The sequence below is a fragment of the Ruditapes philippinarum genome, unplaced genomic scaffold, assembly GCF_026571515.1.
Source record: "Ruditapes philippinarum isolate M1 unplaced genomic scaffold, ASM2657151v2 ctg299_1_1_1_1, whole genome shotgun sequence".
NCBI lineage: Eukaryota > Metazoa > Mollusca > Bivalvia > Venerida > Veneridae > Ruditapes > Ruditapes philippinarum.
In genome coordinates this window covers 82944-103361 of record NW_026858411.1, presented here as the reverse complement: position 1 = coordinate 103361, position 20418 = coordinate 82944, and the positions used below count along the sequence as shown (strand labels likewise).

The following is a 20418-nucleotide window of genomic DNA, read 5'->3' as shown; positions in this document are numbered from 1 at the left end:
ATTATGTGTAAATAAAATAGGTTAAAGGGAAAAAAACTTCAAATACTGCGCCATGCCTGACCAATTTAATTTTGTAAATAGTACTACTAAACTTTAACCTATACAATGTACAAGGTTTAAAGATTATAGGCATGTATGTTTTAATGTGATATAGTGGCTGATTTAGATTCCTTTTGTGTTATCGTGACAATAGGCACTGCATATATAAATATGCGTTTAGATCAGAAACAATTAAATCAATAGAGGTAATCACAAGCTGATGAGAAAATTGTGACTGCATTGATCAATGCGAGATTGAAAAAGGCATTTATGTCGATATCCGTTACACTTCGTTACTTAGCAAAGGGTGGTGGTGCGACTGTACTAAGATTGACATTTGTATGGTGGCTTGTTTGTGCCATTTCGTGTTTACGCCTTGCGACCCCGCCAAAGCGAAAAGTCGAGAATTAACAAGTTAAAATGGCGGAAACACACTAATATAATAATAATAATAATAATAATATTAATAATAATAATATTTTTATACATTTATTTATCTCCGCCCTGCGAGATTTAAGAAATTAAATGGAGGGGTGCGGAGCGAAAACACGCCAATAAGCAGCAGCGTATGGCGAAATGAAATAAACAAAACGTCGACCAGCGGCAGCGCGAAACGAGGTTTAATGAATGAGTGAAACGACGGGGGCGCGGAGCGAAAACACGCTTATTAGCGGGACGCGGGACAAAAAGTTGGGATTCGCGGCGGCGCTTAGCGAAAAGTCGAAATTCGCGGGGGCACAGAGAGAAAACACGTTAATTAGCTGGGCCGCAGAGCGAAAAGTCGAGCATTTCAAGAATTATTTGGCTTGACACGAACAACAGTAGGCTCATTAGCGTCCTATAAGAATAGATATTTCGCTTCGCGGCCCGACCGTTTTACGATTAAATCTCGACTTTTAGCCCCGCACCCACGCAATTTTAACTTGTTAATCTTCGACTTTTCGCTTGGCGGGGTCGCGGGGCGAATACACGAACGGCGCAAATCAGCCACTATACATTTGGGTATACTATTACATTATTCAATTGGAAATGTTAAAAACTAGATCATCATATTTAATAGCGTCACAGAAGCCTTGTAAGTTTGTTGATTAAGTGTGAAGAAAAACTGCACTAGACCTTATTTTAAATTTCAGAAAATAGGATATAAGTTCATAAATAGTAAGTTGTTTTATGATATATATAGATCTAATCGATTTTTATAACGTTCGAATTTCAAACTGAAGTTGACGTATTTAATAAATAGAGGATATTTGTTGGTTTTGCATGTAAGATTGAAATATAATTTCACTGAGTGAACACCAGATGCAATATTTTCACGAGTGGCGTAGCCACGAGTGAAAATATAACAGCTGGTGTTCACGAATGAAATATATTTCAATCTTATATATGTAAAACAAATAGATTTTCTTTTAATTTCATGCTTTTTAAGTGAATTTAAGTAATTTTTTACTGATTTTGCCGCGTAACGTCGCGCATTTTCCTTTGTGACGTCATCACATCATGACGTCACATCATTAATTTTGAAATATAGTTCTGTTAAATTTTGTCTAATTGTGTTACATTTTGAAGATTATGTATGGTGACGTCGATTTTCTTTTCCTAAAGAAGCAAAATTTACACATGACAGCATTTATTTCTACCTGTTGTTCCATTTCGATATGATTTTCTATTCATCCGCATCCAGATATAGTCCGGCTACAGTGAAAATTATATTTAATAAATTTCACTAGTGGTTTATCAGAATATAATCATCTGATATATTACAATAAAACACTGGAAAGCATGAAATAAAAGTTTTGATTTACCTTTCGTATAAATTCCTTCAAGATCTTAAATAAAATTTAAAATTATTTATAACTTTATTTATTTCTACGGTAGTGATTAGGCAGTTTTAACATCGGTCTGGAATATGGATTGATAAATGTACCTTCATTATGGCTTTCATCGCAGTTAATTTTCTTAGAATGGTCATACAAATCTTGAATGTTTGGAATTTTATCGTGTGTATCTGCATTAAAATTTTAAAAATATGAAATACAATATGATATCTCGGAATTTGTAAAGGTAGTGAAACAACATTAAGGATTTTACTTACATGGCATTCGCGTGTAATTCATGATTGATTTAAAGGAATCTGGAAACAAACTATCTACATTCATAAGTTCTTTTACTATCAAGTTAAATTTCAGATACTTAATTTAGTTCTGTTTAACTACACATCATTAGGTGCACCCTTCTACAGATAATTTTTGACGAGTTATATTTTTTTCTTCAAACAGTAACGAAACCACAATCACGACCCTGTTTACTCATGCGCGTGAAAATAACGAAAGCACACAAGAAAACGAATTTTTGGGTATAATCATTTAAGTACAAAGTTTATAATGTTCATGTATTTTACATATTTTTGAAGCATTTATATAACCGCTAACGGTTGAATGGTTTGTTTATAATAAAGTTTGTCAAACTAATTTAGATCTTATTTTTTATTTTAGGTTTCTAGGTGTTGCCATTCAGTTGGTTGGGGTATTTCGCATCAACAAAACGTTGTCATTTTTAAACTTTCTATTAAAATTTCGATTCGAATAAACTTCAATTACTTAAATGATTTTCTTTGAGCTAAAACGACATTCACAATAATATATATAAGAATAACATGACGTTAAGAATGATCTGAGTACGAACTAGATTGTTTTGTTTGTAGTTCTTATTTACTTCTTATTTCTTCTTTAGTTTTAAAGAAATTACCTCAGACTTTACTCTTTGTTTTCTATTTAAAATATTTTTGTGCCAACATAATTTATACATAGGATTTTAATATTTAAAAAATTTAAAAGTAAAATTCAAAAATATACCAAATATCATAATCCTTATTATTCTATTTCCATGTTTCCTGAGATACGACATGCAGTAATAGCCCGACCGATTATCTTTTTTAAAAATACGTCGTGTTACTTTTACTTTTACAAAGTTTAACCACTCTACCAAGGACGTCAGTGTTTGTCAATAATGCTTTGCAATGTATTAATAATATTCTGTAGCAAAGATCGAAGACGCAATCATTAAGAATCGTATGTTCTTAACATTGCCGCTGAATTCATTTTTACTCTCATGTATATCGTTATGATGTCATGAATGTCATTTAAGAAGAATGCGGAATAAGCATAACAAAAACAAAATACTAACGCTTAAACTGACATAGCATTCAATGGTTAGTAAGAAGCTTTGCAAGAAACCTTTCTAAATGAAACTGTCCTGTTTCGGTATGAATACCTTCATTGACGTATGAATACACGCATTAATATATGCTTCATTGATATCCAAATTTAAGGAAATTATGATATTCACATCACATGAACACATCAATAATCATATAATTTAATAAACAAACACTAGAAAAGTTGCAGTTTTATTGAGTGTCTATCGATATTTTCATATACATGAGTTTCAGGGATCGAAAGCGTAATAAGTGGGCAAACTTGCTATTCATAACAGTAGAAAAGCCTTTCACTTAAGAATTAAGAAAATCTTTAAAGCAGCGTAAAATGTTCTAAAATATTAAAAAGGAGGGAGCACAATTCACATATCTCAAATATTCGAGTCATTTAACTAGAAAGTTTGATTTCGAATCTCCTTTTAAATTTTTTTTTATTCTACTAATTTTAGAATGGCCATTAAAATTCCTGGATTTCAGTTTGTGTTTTAAAAATGACAGATGGAAATCCAACTTATATTCAGTTCATCTCTGTAAATTTTACAGGAAGTCAAACCGTTCGCAGACGGACTTCATCCAAAAAAAATAGACCTGCTTTTGCGCAGACAAGGAAATCAGAAATCAAAAATGAAAATTAGATGCAAATGTGTGTCATAATAAACCTGTCATAAAAAATGCAGACCAATTTTAAGACAATTTAATGTTTATTGAATGCACTTAGCAATTATTCCAGCATCCCTACATTAAATCTTTGAACAAGAATAATGGATATCATATCAAAGTAAAGACACATTTTAAATAGATTTTATAACCTCATTTTTTTAAGCGTAATGATAATCTTAACAGTAACTGTTCTTTTGGCCTCCTGGCATTAATTAATTCGAAAATGTGACAGAAATGAACCGTTCAGGTTCATTTCTATAAAACTATAACAGTTACTAGCGATTCAAATAACACCCATTTGATATATGCATTGCTTTGAAAACAATGGTGGCTGATTTAGAACACTTTTGTGCGTCTGACAGTATAACAAAGCGCGTTGTCGGACTTTCGTCTTGTCTTCCTGTCGTTAACGATGCACGCCAAACGATGTCAGGCGATGCCACATTGAAGCTCGGCTAAAATCGAAGGATGGGCTATCTGTATATATAGAAGCCAAGCGACTTGGTGACACCGCGAAAACGCTACATACGACAACGCGCCGTTTGGCGTGCTTCGCTAGTGACCGGACGACAAGATGACAGTGCGAGAACACGCTATTTTGCCTGTTTGGCTATTGACATATCGAAAATGCAATAATGTTATAGGTTGTGTTGTCGCAATCGACAACGCAACACGCAAAGTGTACCAAATCAGCCAACATAATTTATAGATCTGTATTGATATTGCAGGCAGCAGCAGCAGACCTGACCAAAAATACAAATGACAACTGTCGGTGTGATAACGAATCAGCCAAGAGATGGTAAGTACAATGACAAAAAGACACACCCTTAACTAGATCTATGTAAATATCTGGAAAAAGGTGATCCATCGGAATAACTAAAAATAGCAAAATAACATGAAAATGTGCATTATTGAGCGTTTAAATTTCATTCGGATATACATATGATTATAAACTGAAAAGATCAGTCATAGAACATGAGAATCAAAATCAAATCTGTGATAAACTTCAAACGTTTCCTGAACGTTTTACAGTTCTTTGTTTTATTAGAAAAGAAAAACAAGATATGAACAGTACTGTTTCTAGTTGTTAACATACTTTAAATATCATGCTTTTGGATTCAATAAAGACAGTTGAAGTTTTTTTGTTTTTTTTATAAATAAATATAAAACCATAGAGTGAGTTTAAAAACCTAAGCTTGCACAACCATTCCAGCTTCACATTACCCTCTTTGAATTTTTTGTCGTTTTCTTTTTGATTCTCATTCTTAATAGAGTTAATAAGTAAACATTACATTAGACTGGATGTTATTAGCGGAAATTGACATCACTTTTAATTTTCAAGGCCAATGGTTCTGTAATTAAAGGGGTTCAACAACAGTGTATTTATATTCCTTTGGACCCAATTAATAATTCATGGTGTCCAGTAACTAATTTCAGAATAAACAAAAAGTTTATCTTCATATAAGTACTACTCTTAAGATTTCTAACTTTTTAGATATTCAGTAAGACTGGTGAAGCCAGCATAATATTTGTATGCATCCACTTAGATGCAAGAGCTTTGGAATTGTGCATCAATGAAAACTTTTTAGGGATATATTAATGCAGCCTGTAAATACATGCAGGTTCTATACTGTTGATATTGAAACTTAAATTGTTTTTGGACTGTTACATGTCAAAACTTTGGGAAATCTATAACATGAATTTAGCACTTCAAGGGCTGCGGTGGTTCATTTGTTTTACCATTACAGGCATGGAGATGGGTTTGGCATCACAACAACTTCCGACAAGTGTGGAATATCTCAAGGGGTTAGATACAATCATTGTCAAACAGAATATGGACTTACGTGAAGGTGCAGTATTTGAATAAATGTTTATAAAACTAATACACCGATCGAAAATTTCAGTCATGTTTACAAATCCTCATCGATAAAACTGATCTGTTAATACAGCCAGGTCGCATAGCTTATTCGGTTAGACCATGAGACATTGTGGGTTCGATTCCCGGGCTTGCCAACTATAATTACCAAAACAGTCTTTCGGATGGGAGGTCCTGTGTATGAGTTCTTAAATACTATGCACGCTAAAGAACATTGAGAAGCTTCTGGAATTGGGGCATCTTTCTGTATGTGTAGTCATTTTTCCTCTTTTTTGTTGTGTCATAGGGGCCTACATCTTTTTCAATGTCATTTTAATGATTACATTTCAGCATTATTAGGGGTTGAAACGAGGAACAGATATCAAATTTTGAACAAAGATTTCCAGGAAGTTTTTTTTGTAAACGAAGGTATGATTAACATTTTTTTATCAAAATCAATATTAATAAGCAGGTATATCAGTATTTAGTATTAAACATTATGATTTATTCATTACGGTGTTCCCTTTCGACAGTCGTGAATTTTAATTCAGTCTGTTATCGCGATGCACGATGGTCTGAAAGGGAAAACGCGATGGCACGATGGTACGATAGTGAAAACACGATGGTACGATGATGAAAGCGCGATGGTACGATGGTGAAATAGCGATTGCACCATCGTATCATCGCGTTCTCACCATTTTACCATCGCATCATCGCGCCATCGTGTTTTCACCATCGTACCATCGCGTTTTCACCATCGTGCCATCACATTTTCACCATCGTACCATCGTGGATTCACCATCGTACCATCGCTTTTTCATCATCGTACCATGGTGCTTTCACCATCGTACCATCGCGTTTTCACCATCGTGCCATCGCGCTTTCATCATGGTACCATCGCGTTTTCATCATCGTGCCATTGCGTTTTCTCCATCGTGCCATCGCGTTTTTACCATTATGCCATCGCGCCCTCAGTATAATCAGTACACATACTGAAAGATGTCAGATCCTGTTAAGGTAGATCAAAAACACAAATTTAGAATACCTGATATTTAATTTGAGTTATAAATAATAAAACTGTTATCTTTACATTAAATTTTCTATTTATGTCGTGATACTTTATAAAGATCAAAGACTATTTAATATATGCTTAAATATGCTATATATATGTTTGCATTTTTTTCTCTTGCTTTATTTAATATATCAACTTGAAACTTTATTTGTATAATCCTCAAGGCTGACAACTTTTTTTTTAAATTTTAGAGTGATTGCCTTTTGTTAATTTCATGTTCCAAATACTAAGATCTAAAAGATACACAAATAGAAAGGGTGGGTTCAAAAATGAGAAAGCATACATTGTTGATAAAAATATAACATAGCGCATGACCTACGGAAGACGATGGCACGATGGTGAAAACGCAATGGCACGATGGTGAAAACGCAATGGCACGATGGTGAAAAAGCGATGGCACGATGGTGAAAACGCAATGGCACGATGGTGAAAACGCAATGGCTCGATGGTGAAAACGCAATGGCACGTTGGTGAAAACGCGATGGCGCGATGGCGCAATTGTGCGATGGTGAAAACGCGATGATACGATGGTGAAATATCGATCGCGTTTTCACCATCGTACTATTGCGCCATCGCGTTTTCATCATCGTAACATCGTGTTTTCACCATCGTGCCATGGCGCTTTCACCATCGTACCATCGTGGATCGCGGGTACAGACCAAATAAAAAGTCACGATTGTCCAAACAGAACACCGTTATACATATTAACAATTAAAAAAGTCGCGCACATGGAAGTGCAACAGGGCGGTTTAAGCGGCAAAATTGCGGACTGAAAAAAAGCAGGGCGAGGTGCCCTTCCATGCCGCTCTAGAATAATTGTCAAAAAATCTCGTACCTCTTTTAAAAATTAATTTTTGGGGCAGTTTTAGACTGCATACCGGTATATTACAATACAAAATATGCATTTTATTTTACTTTACTATTGTAATACATACGAATCTAGTGTTGGTATTTAATACAGTCATTCTCACTGTTGTTGTACCATTTGTCGATGTAGCACAATCTGTAATTTGTTCTAACTTTCTAACACAAATTCAGACTTCCTTAACTGTAAACATCCAAGATGATTATTTGTCAAATATGAACAAAGAATTTAAAAATATCATGATGTACCTAAAATGCTTATTAGATTGACTTAATCAAAATGAATAACATATTCTCAAAGTGGAGTGCGAAGTGGGGCATCCTTCCAGACTGTGACAGTTCTCCTTGTTGTCATTGTTGGTGATGTTGTTGTTGTTATTATTGCTGTTTACATTCCGATATTCATAACACTATTTATAGATTTATATTGTTTGCAGAATCGGACAATTGTGAGCGAACTCATTGTTCAGCAAATCGCGGCTTCCATTTGAATGTAACGGATAATGAAAACAGGGTAAGTTTTTATTTTTGTTTAATTTCAGTTGAGTACGATATTACATCTAATGGTAACGTTAGATTAGTCATTCTCACATTATTCACTATCACAAGTATTCTTTATAAACCTTTCAGACTGAATGAAATTTGAAAATAACGTACGACATTAATTGTTTGGCTTGCCACTGGTCATTGACACAATTTTTGGACGGATGAATTCGAACATAGAAGAGCACATGCATACATGTGAGCACTCCCACTTTTAGTGGGAGACTCCCATTTTATGCAGCAATATTTTCAAAGATTTTTCTTAAAATAGGGGGTATTTCCACATACTAAAGAAATCTTCCTTTTTTGATGTCAGAACTTCATTGGGTTTTTTTTGCAAAGACTAAAATCTCCTTCTTTTTCAAGGAAAATCTCCCACTTGATCATCGAAAAAAGTTCACATGTTTGCACATGTGCGGATCAAGATGGAGTTTTGACAAAATATTCTTTTAGCCACGCCTTACTACTTTCAATAGGAAACAAAAATTTACATGACGCTCGAATATAAATGATAAGTACAGTAAAATGAAAGTGGACGTGCTTTAACTTAAGGGCACATTATGTAGTCCTCAGGAATGAATGCAATTGTACTTCTTAAAAATAAAGGGCAAAAAAGAATTTTATAAAGTTAAGATAATTGTTTTAGAGAATTTCATATGTTTGTTTCCTGCCTAAAATAGTCCTTAATGTGAAATTATCTATCATAAAAGAAGCAAAATTTAAACAAAGTAGTATTTTGACTTCCATACTAAGTAGAGAATCACTTTTACTGTTCTAATTGCCAAAGGTAACCGAAGAAAAGGAAGTAAATTAATAAATAACTTTTTGGAAACAATAGAAATACACCAAAATAATGAAGCTTTGGGTAAATAAAAATAAAAGCATTTTAGGGCATAATGGGCTTGATCAACTCATTCACAGGTATTCATTTTCAATCAATTTTGTTACTTAAAGATGTTATAAATTGTTTAGATTTTTTAATTTTTCTTTTATGCACTATTATCATTACATTTTTTTCCATTTTTGTAAATCCTGTGTTATTTTTTTAGAATATAATGAGATTTATTCGAGAGTTTAAACAGTGCACCGGTTGTAGTTGGTGTGCAGAAGGTTGTTGTAGCATGGAGATAGCGGCGGAATCTCCCTTCGGATGTAATCTTGGCAAGATTGCTCTTGCGTAAGTGATAATGAGCCGCGCCATGACAAAACCATCATAGTGCGTTTGCGACCAGCATGGATCAAGACCAGCCTTCGCATTCGCGCAGTCTGATCAGGCGTCATGTTGTTCGCTGTCAGTTTCTCTACTTGTAATAGAGTTGGTAAGCGAACTGCATGGCTGGTCTGGATCCATGCTGGTCGCAAACCCACTATGTTGGTTTTGTCATGACGCGGCTCATATTGTTGTATTATCATGATTTAAATTCTTTATTATCATGACTGACTATTGAAAAAAAGTATTATGCATTTTAAAGTAGCCTCCAAATGCATGCCAATTTTCATGACAATTTTGAAAATTTGTCTTTAGTAAAATATGGCGATGTGAACAAAGAAGGTAATTTACATTTACAAGGTGATCCACGCCATGAATTACCAATAAGATGTCAAAAATGCCAAAATAGCCCTAACTGCGTAAGAGATATTGCAAAATCAGTCATCAATCGCTCATTACATGTAAGTTATTACCAGAATCTTGAATCTTGATACTTTAATATATTTATTAGTACATTGTTGTCAAGATTGATTTTCTTGGAATATTTTGGCTCATCAGGAGGCGTGCAGCTTTAAAAAAGAAACATCTTTACATTCGAATGTCTATAATTAATGAACTTTTAGAAAGTTGCAAAACTGGCTAAGTACTCTTAGTTCAAATGCAGAAAATAAAATCTAGACATATATCCTCAGAAAAAGTGTTTGTTTAATTTGTCGTATATTTGTCAGAATAGTTTAAATGTCTATAGCGTATCTAACTTATCCAAATTTAATTAATCTAAATCATGTGACTTTTTATATCATGAGGTGTGAAAGGTACAATCTGAGATAGAATTACTTTATCACAAGCAGCTTTGTCTTTACAGGAATTCTATATGTGATACTCATGTACGGATATTTGACAATAATGACCGTCATCTGTACACTGTCTGGGTGCCTTGTTGTTTCTGCCAGGACTGTTGCCATCCAGCTGATTTGATTTTCCCAGTAAGTTATTATCATATAGTGACAAGCGTTTTATTAGCACTTATCCTTTATCATAATGATAACTTATCTGCATTTTTACATTATAAAAAAGAGAATGAACACTTGGAAGGGAATCATTTAGACACGTGTTGGTGTGGTGAAAATAAATAAATGACTAAATGATATTCAATTGCCGTGCATTTTTTTATGTTTTGACCAAGAGAAGAAATTGATTAATTAATGTCAGAAGTCGTTTACTCAATAAAGCAAGACGATGTCGGATGAATACTGCTGATATAAATTAAACAATAGATGATACAATGATGCAGAGGGGACCGAGGGCGTGGTTGTTTCAAAGTAAGAATTGTTTAATATTTTTTCAAGTGATGCTTTCACATTTTAAACTAAACTTGTGTCATAAAATGTAACAATTGTATACTTTTTATGTAACTGATTACGTATTAACAATGAAACTGATATATGTAATATGTGAGCAAGAAGTTTTCAACTTTACATATAACAGATAACTGATCCTTCTCTTACAACTGAGGTAGGGAGAATGGCCAAGGTTTACCGGGGATGTTGTGTTGAGGCGATCGGAAACGCTGATACCTTCCGTCTTGAAAGTAAATATTGATGTGTTTGCTAGATTTTTGTATATTTTTTCTTGTTTTCAATGTTGAATATAATGAATGTAAGATGTATTTAATGTTAATTTAAAAGTTGACATAATTGAGCCGAGTCACGAGAAAACCAACATAGTGCGTTTGTGACCAGCATGGATCCAGACCAGCCTGCGCATCCGCGCTGTCTGATCAGGATCTATGATGACTGCTATCAGTTAATGTACTTGTTAAAGGGTTGATAATCGAACAGCATGGGTCCTAAGCGCAAGCTGGTCTGGATCCATGCTTTCGCAAACTGTTGGTTTTGTCGTGACGCGGCTCATATGTACAATTATTAATAACAATTTCAAACCCGAGAATCAGTAAGACTTATGTCATGTAAGAAATTCTTCACTGTTTGCAATTGAGTCAGTACATATTTTGCAAAATTCACTACATTAAAAATGTTTTTGTCCATTTTAGATATTTAGCAAGATAGCGGGAAAAAATGTCATTTTCCTAATCAGAAAAAAAGTTTGTTTATTTCATTTTATTTCAGTGCCACACGATCTAGACTTAAATAAAAAGATACTTCTTATTGGAGCAGTGTTCTTCATTGTGAGTAAAATTTATTTTATCATCCTTGTTTTTCAAAAAGACTTCTAAAAAGCTAGTTTTGTAAATTATAATGCAACTGTTCTGCTAATCAGTAGATGTAATTGCCACACATAAACGTTAACAGATAGCATCTCACTTATTTATGTATAAAATCAAATTACATCACTATTGTAGTAATTAAAAAATAGTGTTAACTCACTGTTGAATTGTTTTGATATTGTCAATTTTTTTTATACATGTATGCATACATATGTGATACTGTTTTTATTTGACAAGGCTTGAATAAAGTCGTAGTTTTCTTTTCTTATGTTACAGGATTTCGTGAATTTTGAACAGAAGTAAAAAAAAAAGCAATACACTGGTACATTGTGTACAGAAAAAGTCTCAACTTTGACTTAAAATAGATACGTTGAAACGTTACAAGCTATAACTTATTGAATACGCATACTCTGACTGATTGATACAATTTAGTTCAATGGCTCACACATGTTGGAATCTGTTGTATTTATAAAAGTTTCCGTGCCATATTTACATGTATATTGTGTGATACAAGTCATTATATAAATATCTGTGCAGGTTATTTTTTGAATACTCACTTTATGTTATTCCTATGGTCAAAGAATTATGATTTATTGATGATATAAACCTTAAAGGGACTCCACTGAGGTTTAAAAAGCCTAAACACATAACATTTGAATTTCTTGGGCATTTTAAACAGAAATATATGCAAAGATTGTTAAGAAATATACTTTGATGTAAATTGAAAATCGTATTTTTATGCTTTCCATAGATCGATTTGAGTGAAAAGCGTTTAGGCCTATACACTTTTCATTTTGGGTCACCTTTTTACAATTTGAATCATAATTCTGAAAAAACGAAGTATGCGAATGATTTAAATGTCGGTTAGTGGTCTAAATATAAATCAAATAGTACATTTATCTGGAAAAAATATTCTTAGTCCCATCATGTCAAAAAACCTCAGTGGAGTCCCTTTAAACTGGCTTGATAAGAAAGTGATTAGTCTTTGCCAGCACTATAGGGAGAACAGCTTGATTAACTATGTAGTCTGGTCATGCTCTCATGATGTGGTTGATCAACTTCAAAATTATCATTTTGATATCCATTAAATTTAATGTATGGTTAAAAATGAAAGCTGAACACGACGTGTATCTTAAGAAATTGAGCAGGTTAAAGCAGCATGCCTCCAGATTAATGCTTATGTTCATGAAAATGTTTTTAAAAAGATATAAAGTAAAATACTGTGAAGTGAACAAAGACGGTAATTTACACATTTCAAACGGCACTTACAATCCACTTAAATTACCATAGAAAGGTCAAAATATAAATAAATATCTCCAACTGCGTTAGTAATGCAGAAGAATATAGTGATTGATACTGCAAAATCAGTCATTTATCGCACATAACATGTAAATAGTTAATTAAATATTGATTATGTTTACTTTTCTTTAGATCTTAATACATTTTTCTAAAGACTGAATATCTTGTGATATTTTGGATCATCTGGAGGTGTGCAGCTTTAAAAGTGAAGTTTTAATGATATTAAAGACATTTCTGATAGCAGTTCAGTACATACATAAAGTACCTCTGATATTTTACCTATGAAATCATAATTGATTTTTAAGGTTCGATGAATAGTTTGTTTTTTGTTTATATCTATGTGTTGTTATTTTCATGGATATTTTTATATATTGGCAATGCTTATACTTTACTATTGAATCTATTAGTGCCATGTAGCATTATACACATATATATATTTATACTATTTATTTTGTATATTTAATCAACGTTTTTACTTTTTCTATTTATATATTTATATGATTTAAAAAGTATATTGTTTGCCATGTTTTTAGCATATTTTTATTTCACCTTGAATATTTTTTTTTGAAATACGTTTTATACATTGTACGTCAGAAACGTTAAAACCGAGCGTGTTGTTGTTGAAGAGGTGCGAACACTGCATTACTGAGATTTTTTTATCTTGACTTTTCTAGGAATAGGAGAACCACTTTTACACACATCGACGCTAGCGTCAATCTTAGCTCATGTTGGTATCTCCAAAAACGACTGAAGGGAATGGGTTGAAACTTTACATACTTGTTCTCTGTGAAAATCATACATGATCACCACAGTTTCCATAATCCTTTATAACTTTTTACAGAGAAATGATTCCTTTTTTAATGTCAATCACTGTCTTATTTACAGCTCTTGTTATCGCAAACATTTATTTACTTGGATTGATCTGATATCATTTTAAATTGAGTGGACTTTATGTTTGTTTTTTTTTATTTACATCTGATGTCATGTTAGCAAATATTTATATATGTTTATACTAAATAAAATATGTTTGGGTTATTTATGAAATAAAACACAAAATTAAACTACTTTTTACCCCATTTTTTTGTATCTGTAACAATGTGCATTTATGAATGAGAGTAGTCATGTTTGTATAAGAGTAGTCATGTATTTATGAGAGTAGTCATGTATGTATAAGAGTAGTCATGTATTTATGAGAGTAGTCATGTATTTATGAGTGTTTTCATGTATGTATGTATGTATGTATGTATGTATGTATGTATGTATGTATGTATGTATGTATGTATGTATGGATGGATGGATGGATGGATGGATGGATGGATGGATGGATGGATGCATACGTACGTACGTACGTATGTATGTATGTATCAGAGTAGTCATTTATTGATGAGATTAGTCATGTATGTATGTATGTATGTATGTATGTATGTATGTATGTATGTATGTATGTATGTACGTACGTACGTACGTACGTACGTACGTACGTACGTACGTACGTACGTATGTATGTATGTATGTATGTATGTATGTATGTATGTATGTATGTATGTATGTATGTATGTATGTATGTATGTATGTATGTATGTATGTATGTATGTATGTATGTATGTATGTATGTATGTATGTATGTATGTATGTATGTATGTATGTATGTATGTATGTATGTATGTATGTATGTATGTATGTATGTATGTATGTATGTATGTATGTATTTATGTAGTCATGCATTTATGCGTGCTGTCATGTTTATTTTAGAGTAGTCATGTATATGTACATGTATTTATGTACATATAGTAGTCATTTATGTATGAGAGTAGTATCAATAACACAGTGGAGGAAAGTACATGAAATAGTTTTTCTTCTACATAATACTTAATCACTAATACTGTACCAAATGGTGGACAGAAGCATAAATATAGAAAGTGGCATAACAGTTCTTAAAAACAGAAAGTTTGCATAATGGAAAGTTATGTTACGCCTGACATTAACTGGCGTTATAATGACTACGTTGTCATCATAGAATATGATATAAATCAAAACAACTTAAAACATTTTTTTACGTTAATCGAAGTACGTTTAAATATCACTAAATCTTTTTAACATTATCCGGTCATAAGATAAAGTATATAGATCACATAAGTTATATCAGGGACCATTGTAACATATTCGTCTATCTGAAATTAAGATAATTGAGCCGCGTCACGACAAAACCAACATAATCGATTTGCGGCCAGCATGAATCCAGACCAGCCTGCGTATCCGCGCATCCTGCGCATATGTGCTTACAAACTATATAACAAGTAGAGAAACTGATAGCGAACAGCACGGATCCTGATAAGACTACGCGGGGGGGGGGGGGACCAGCAAACCCATATATGTTGTTTTTGTCGTGACACGGCTCATTTCATGATTCATGCATACTGCTTATAGAAGCTTAGGCTATAAACTAGCATTAAAAACACACCATTTTATATAAATTCACCTCAGAATTATAATCTCGTATATTTTTGTTTATTTAATTTGGTTTAACGTCACACCGACACATTATAGGTTATATTGCGACGTTTTGAAGCTTTACTGGTGGAGGAAGAATTCATGTGCCCTTCTGTGCATAATTGCAGGCACGAACAGGCACCTGAGTAGAGCCACCGACGTTCCGTAAGCTAGCTGGATAGCTTCCTCACATGAAATAATCCAAAGTCCCTGTGGGATTGAACCCATAGGGGAGGGGCTGGTAAATTAATTATAATTTTAATCAAAAATTTTTTTGGCGTGGCATATTTTTGCAAAACTCATATATTTGGGCTTTTTTAGTTACATTTAGTCAAAAATCACTTCTGAGTATGTTTTTATTATTGTATATTACTTTTAGGATTTGTAAAAGTCAAAGCTACACAACGTTTTGTTTTTATTTCCCAAAAATCAAAACCATCTTACACATTACTGTATATTAAAAGGGGTAGTGAAATTTTTGTATTCAGACGGGAAAAAATATATTTTAAAGCTGCACGCATTCATTCTAGGAACCACTCTTTTAATTCTCAGTAGTTTAAGAAATTGTTTTAATTTTTCAAAACAACGTGGTATTGCAAAATTTAGTTGAAATTTCTATTTCATAATTATACAAGAAAAGCATTGATGCAAAGCATCAAAGGGCGACGCCAAAAGAATTTGATCCAGGTTTGCACCTAAATACTTAACAAAAGATGTGTACTTTATAGCAGTACCATTTCATGTGACCTGGAGGCTTGGCCCAGTTTATGTTGAAACTTAAACCAAAAAGAATCTTGCCAAGATGCAAAGACAATTTATAGTCAATAAACCAATCTTAAGATTTACTTTACCAGATACAAGGATAACTGAGTCATCATCATATAATGACAGGCACAAGTATCACACCTGGGAAGAAAAAATATGACCAGATTAATAAAAAATCTGTGTTCATCTTAAAAGTGTCAAAAACCAAAAAAAATGTAAATAATGACCCCCTTTAAAAATATACTATTAACTTTAAGTATATTTTTAAAGGGGGTCATCATTTACATTTTTTTTTGGTTTGTGACACTTTTAAGATGAACACATGTTTTTTTATCAATCTGGTAATATTTTTTCTTCCCAGGTCTGATACTTGTGCCTGTGCATATAATAAAAGCTTATTGCTTAGGGTTGCAGACATGTCATTGACATATATTAGACATAAAAGAGGACCTAAAATGAACATCAGGGGGACACCATAGGTATTCAGAGAGAAGGAGTACCAGCCACATTCACCAGCTGCTATCAGAGATAAGACTTGAACCATTTAAGAATGTCATTACATATGGCAGATGCTTGAAGTTCCATGAAGAAAAAGAAAAAAGAACTTCTTCATGTGCAGTATAGTGTGATCAACTGTACCAAATGCTTTTTGTATAGATTTAAAAGTATCACGCAATACTGCCTTTGTCCATTTCAAATTAAATGCAATCTATTAAATGAATCAAACATGTGTCAGTTGAAAAACCACTTCTAAACCCTGACTGAAACTGCCTGACCATGACTCGAACCCATGACTTTCAGAAGACCAACTGAGCTATCCGGCCGGCTACACATTTTTTCACAGTTCTAAACCTAAACCTTTATCCCACTATACAGTGGGTACTTGAATTTCTGATGTTTACAGAGCATAGTAAATTAAACTAATGTTTATTTGCAGTAACAGGATGAGAAAAACTTTCAGCTTGACCAGAACTCAAACCTGTGACCCACAGAATAATGTACCGCGGCTGTAGCGATTGAGCTATCTGGCCACTTACACATTTTCTCCCCTAAATAGTGAACAGTTCTAAATTTTTAAATTAACAGATAATTAATTCTTAATTAATAAATAAGAAAAAAAACCTTACATACTCATAGTCTTAATTAAAATAACAATTTATATAATTATTATTGTATAATTATTTTTACTAAAAAGGGCTAAGACAGTTATTGGTTGTGCCATTATTTATAACAGGTCAATTTGAAAGTGAATATAACTGTGCTAATACATGTACAATATTCTATGATAAGAAATTTTATGAAGGCTGATTTGTATTTTTACATCAAAGGGCACCGGGCGAAAACATGAAAATGCAACAAACGAACCACTTTGTGGTAGATTGTATTTTCATGTTTTCATCTGGCGCCCGGTTACTTTTTGTACTTTGTTGGTTTTCATGTCGCACAAATCACCCACTATAAAATTTAGTGTACAAATTTATTCAAGGACAAGTACCAATCTACTCTATGAAAAGTCTGTTGTCGGGTTGACTCAGGAGACCTGGAGATTGAGACCGTGTCCCTCCATTACAAATAGATAAGGCAGAAGCTGTCCTTTTCAAACTATGCACATGTTAGAAAAAAATTAGAATAACTATTCAGAACATGATTTTTTGAGGCTTTATCAATTATATTGCTTGATCCAAGTTTCAGGACATTTTCAATCAATACATGTATTATCATTTATAACTTTAAATGAAAGTCTCATCCCTTTAATAATAATGACATAACTGCAACTCTTTAAATTCAGAAATATTATAAGTCTCATCATACGAATATACTAAGATATAAATGTATGCACATAACATTAATAATTCCAAGTTTCTATTAAATAAATATGAAAGATTGGGTACTGTATTCCTAGAAAAGATTTCGCACATTTTAAGTTTTCGCGGTTTTCGCGGTAGGCATGAGTCCGCGAATCTTTATAGCCGCGAATATGTCACTTATGATAAATCCAAATTCAACCAAATATAACATAAAAAGTGCAGAATATTTATTATAATCTACTGACACAAAACAACATATAAACACAGGTTTTAGAGAAATGTGTACAGAATTATTTATGTATGTTATTGATACTAGTTTTCACGTTGAAAAGAAAATGATCAAACTTATTAGTACAATTAACAGCTTATTTGACGTTACTTTGCTCAGTACTCAGGGCGTTGACAACGCATTTACAGTTTGCAAACAATTGAATCGCACTTGGATTTCATTTGCTTGGAGTAGGTGTAATCCTTTGTTAAAAGTACAATAGCGATCAAGTGCTACATTGATAAACAGCTGTTATGTTGTTAATACCCCGGTCACATATTCACGGAATACGCCCACGGAAGAGCCACGGATTAATTCCGGCATCGTCCGTAGCTACCCGTACTGGTCAGTAGCTCTCCGTATTGTAACCGTAATCAATCGTAGTAGTCCTTGTATATTCCGTAGCGATCCTTGACAATTTTTGAACATGCACAAAAAATTTGCTACGGAAAAGTCAACCGTAGCGTATCCCTACTAGTCCGTATTAATCGTACTGATACGTACTGGTCCGTACGAAAACGTACTAGTCCTTACTGATTCGTAGTCCACTAACTTGTCAAGGATTTCCACGGTTTTGTACGGAGAACTACGTATTTGTACGGTTACCCTTCGTATAAGCTACGGTTTTTAATACGGATTAATACGGGCATTGTCACGGAAAGCCACGATCGTAATACGTTGTACTACGGAGAGGCAAGGATTAGCACGGTCTTATACGGCCTATTGCGTTGCAACACGAAAAAGGTACGGAATGGTACGGTCCACCACTGTTTAGTACGGATGAATTAAGTATCATGTACTTTTCAAGGGTATAAATACTACCTTCTTGTTAAAACAGACATATTTGCGGAAACATTTAATAAATGATAATTGCCATTTACTGTCTGCAACTTTATAATATTGAAATGGCTCAGAATGCGGAGGCAGTGGTCGAGCTGCTTGATGACATACATATAAGTAAATTTATATAATATTGTACTACAATTCATAAGTAATAGAATAACATTTAATGTTACATATTTTACAAACATTGGATCGTGAAATTGGAGTAAATATGTACATAAAACGAAGTGTCTCATAAGCCTCGGAGGCTGGCCCTTGAGTGATAATAAGATTAATTATCAAGCTTTTTACATATTTTTAAAAATTTAACATCACGATAATTAATGTAATTGTAAGATGAACAGCAAATCTTTAAATCAAAAGAGAAGCAGTTATTGATCAACATTTTCATTAATGATTACTAGTCCATATCTAATCAGGTAAGAGAAGACAGACGAGATGGTGGACTAGAGATGGGCTTTACGAAGACCGCTTCAAGTTTAGTATGAGGCTCTCATGGTCGAACTTGTTGAGGATCCAGCGTCCTTCAAGAAATTCACTTAAATCGTACCTGATGTGACTCGGGGGTCGGACGCGATTAGGCCGAGTCCTCTCCGCCAAAATCATTAAACTCTGGCAATTCGTTTTCTAGGTGTTCTTTTCTTTTGAGGCATTTTGAAAATGAGCAAGCAAGAGGTTGTGGACGGATGTATTAGGACGTATAGATCCGTGGCAATTCGTTCTTCTCCGTATCAATACGTTCTTCTCCGTACAAGACCGTACTTATTCGTACTAACCCGTGCTTATACCGTAGTAGACGTAGTGTATCCGTAGTGCGTCCGTCCTGATTCGTGTCCGCTCCGTATCAAAACCGTGTCGGTCCGTAACAATCCGTGTCTCTCCGGGGACTTTTGGTGGTAAATCCGTCGGACTCCGTACTCATACCGTTGTGTGTCCGTACTGGAAACCGTAGCGGACACTACGAACTTTCACATTTCCGTAGTAATCCGTGAACGATTAGACCGTAGCTCTTCCGTGGCATTATCCGTGAATATGTGACCGGGGCATAAATGAAAGCGATGTACAGTCCGATAATGTGTAAAAAAATACGTACCTACATTTTGGAGATAGAGTCAGTTATTATTCAAATGAGAATAAAAGCTAACCGGTATGACTAAATCTTACTTTATAACATAATGAAAAAGGTAAGGAAATATGAAAGTGTTGACGGAACAACCGTCCTTGTTCGAGTACAATCGCAACTACTCGGCCCTTTCCG

The 20418-nt window shown here is 33.6% G+C and overlaps 3 long non-coding RNA genes across 3 annotated transcripts; all 3 read left to right on the top strand.

Moving 5' to 3' along the window:
* The first annotated feature begins 1113 nt into the window (after positions 1-1113).
* Positions 1114-5766, top strand: LOC132753123 (uncharacterized). The gene is made up of 3 exons (XR_009628912.1): positions 1114-1197; positions 4645-4715; positions 5665-5766. It is a non-coding gene; the product is annotated as an uncharacterized LOC132753123 (long non-coding RNA).
* Positions 5767-8112: 2346 nt separating this feature from the next.
* LOC132753122 (uncharacterized) lies at positions 8113-10446 on the top strand. Its single transcript, XR_009628911.1, has 3 exons — positions 8113-8221; positions 9300-9427; positions 10326-10446. It is a non-coding gene; the product is annotated as an uncharacterized LOC132753122 (long non-coding RNA).
* A 310-nt stretch (positions 10447-10756) lies between these two features.
* LOC132753121 (uncharacterized) lies at positions 10757-14017 on the top strand. Its single transcript, XR_009628910.1, has 3 exons — positions 10757-11051; positions 11590-11648; positions 11964-14017. It is a non-coding gene; the product is annotated as an uncharacterized LOC132753121 (long non-coding RNA).
* The last annotated feature ends 6401 nt before the right edge of the window (positions 14018-20418 follow it).